The sequence below is a fragment of the Pseudophryne corroboree genome, chromosome 3 (assembly GCF_028390025.1).
Source record: "Pseudophryne corroboree isolate aPseCor3 chromosome 3, aPseCor3.hap2, whole genome shotgun sequence".
Lineage (NCBI taxonomy): Eukaryota > Metazoa > Chordata > Amphibia > Anura > Myobatrachidae > Pseudophryne > Pseudophryne corroboree.
Window position 1 is genome coordinate 768,298,864 of NC_086446.1, and position 2,558 is coordinate 768,301,421.

General features: G+C 48.7%; 1 pseudogene; it reads right to left on the reverse strand.

Moving 5' to 3' along the window:
* Nucleotides 1-782: 782 nt before the first annotated feature.
* Nucleotides 783-906, reverse strand: LOC134899825 (U2 spliceosomal RNA; annotated as a pseudogene).
* Between the last annotated feature and the right edge of the window lie 1,652 nt (nt 907-2,558).

The following is a 2,558-nucleotide window of genomic DNA, read 5'->3' on the forward strand; positions in this document are numbered from 1 at the left end:
AGTGTCTGTGACCAAACGTGCTGGGGGCATAGGTTCTTGGAAAGGAGAAGGGCCCCGTTACTCCCCTACCCCTCAGAGCCAAAAGGCCTACTGAGGGGAAAAAGGGACTGTGGGTCCCTCCTTGCCAAAGCGCAGAGGGACCCTCGTGTATCCCCAGGGTTGGCCGAAGCATCCCCCTGGGGACCGAAAACAGGGTCTGGTCCTCCCCAAATGGAGAGGACCTCGGCAACTTAGGGGAGAGGGTGGCCCATAAGGGTCTCACCTAAACCCCAAACAAAAAACCGAAACGTGACAAAACTACAAAAATAAGTGCTTGTGTGTTACACAGGTGCAAAACACGTGCATAAATAAATAAATAAATAAGCCCCAGCCAGAAGGCTGGGGGGAGGGGGGGGGGGGGGGTAAAAAATGATCCTTGCCCTAGCCAAAAGGCCAGGGCAAAGGACAAGGTGCAACAGAAGTAGGGGAAGTGAATAGTGCATAGTGCCATACTTGTGCATAGGTGTGCAGACATCACCAGTGCAGGTTCAGGCACCCCTGGCTCTTCCAGCACCAGGGGCACATATCACCTTGAGCTTCTAGTTGCTCCCAACATCTCAGCCAGACCAAGCTTCATACCCGCTCTGTGCCAGGGTCAACCCCCAGTACGAGAGTAGATACTAGACCAGGCCGTTCCCTGTCCAGCGTAAGGTATGTATTAGCCTTACGAAGTAGGGATACTAAGCCTGGTTTTTCTCCACCCTCGACCAGAGGCCTTGCCACACCCCGGCATGGTACTCCACAAGGTGTTTCTCCATTCCACATCTAGGAACCTCTAACGCTCCTAGTGTAGGAACAGGTACTCCACCCTGTGTTTCCCTCGAGCAGATACTACACTTGATCTTAGCCAAAAGGCCGAGAAGCGATCCTAACCACTCCTGTGACACTCACATAACATGGACATCTGGCAGAAAATCTTCCTGCGCCTGAACAACCGTCTCCCAGTCATTGCCCAGGAGCCCCAAATAAATTCCAGAGTCTGTGCGGCTCAATCATTCCTGTCACTGTACACTGTGTGCAGACACTGTGAGATGCATTTTTAGGGATATAGGGGGAGATGTACTAAGTAGTGATAAAAGTGGAGAAGTGAGCCAGTGGATAAGTTGCTCATGGCAACCAATCAGCATTGATGGAACATTTATAATTTGCATACTATAAAAGCATAAAGAGCAGCTAATTGGTTGCCATGGGTAACTTCTCCACTGGCTCATTTCTCCACTTTTATCACTGTTTAGTACATAGTCGCAAAATATTGCCAACTTACATGTACATCGGCATTGAGTCCGATTCAGAATAAGCCCCATAGTCACACATTTGTCGGAAGAGATTCGCCTCCTGACAGATGTACAGTATCTGCAGCTACTTCTCCCCATTGTGCTGTAGGTATGTGAACACGCCATTACTGTACTTGCCCCATTCTGACCGCCTGTTCCCTGCCCCGTATGGAAACATTTATACGCATTTGTCTGTGTGCACAGTGCACACACAGTGGGTAATTGTGCTTTTTATGCATATAAACAAGAGGCCCCTGTACCAAAAAACACAATCACCCAATACTCCCGCCATGAAATATTAGGGTCAGGGGTGTATCTACCTATTGGCCAGGATGGCACTCGCCAGGGGCGCCAGGCAAGGAGGGGGCGCCGCCTGGCTGTGCCACCCGTGGCAAAAGGATAGAAAAGCAGTACTGTCAGACTGTACCTGGTAAGAGTCTGTTACTGCTGGAGCGGCGCCGGTGTCCGTCAGCACCGCACTAGTGTCCGGCAGCACCGCACTTGTAATCAGACTCAAAATAAACTACAGCTTCCAGCAGCCCTTGTTGCTGGGAGCTCCCGGCAGCAAGGGCTGCTGGGAACTGTAATTTATTGTGAGTCTGATTACAAGTGCGGTGCTGCCGGACACTAGTCTGATCACTAGTGAAGTGCGGTGCTGACGGACACTGGCGCCATGCCGGCAGTAATAGACTCTCACCAGGTACACAGCAATTGTTATATAGCACAGTGTTATAGATTTATTTGTTGTTTAAGATAATAAAAAAGTGTCAGTGTTTGGGAGAAGGGACTGTAGTACCTGGAAAACTACACGATTTTCATGCATGCTAGATGTAAGTAGTAAGTAAGCAAAAACTTTAACTTGTTGAGTGTAATAAAGAAAATACATATCTTACCTATTTCAAGGCCATGTTCAAGGGAATGTATGTCAGTTAATTGTATAATTGATCATTTTATCTTGGAAGTGATGGCACCCTGATGTTTTTTCTAACAGGAAGCACTTCTATCATCCAAATAATGGTGTTTGGTTAATGGCTGGGACCATTTGAGGCTCATCTCACAGCAGCTCATTAACATTTCATTCAGGATGCAGTCAAGATGCCGGCATTTGGCATCCCGGCGGTCGGAAAGCTGACGCCAGCATCCCGAAACTGCTTGGAATGCTGATGCTGGCATCCCAACATAGATAGCGATGCAGAATGCCAAAATCTGGATCGAGTTGGTGCCAAAGTCTCCACTGGTAAGCCA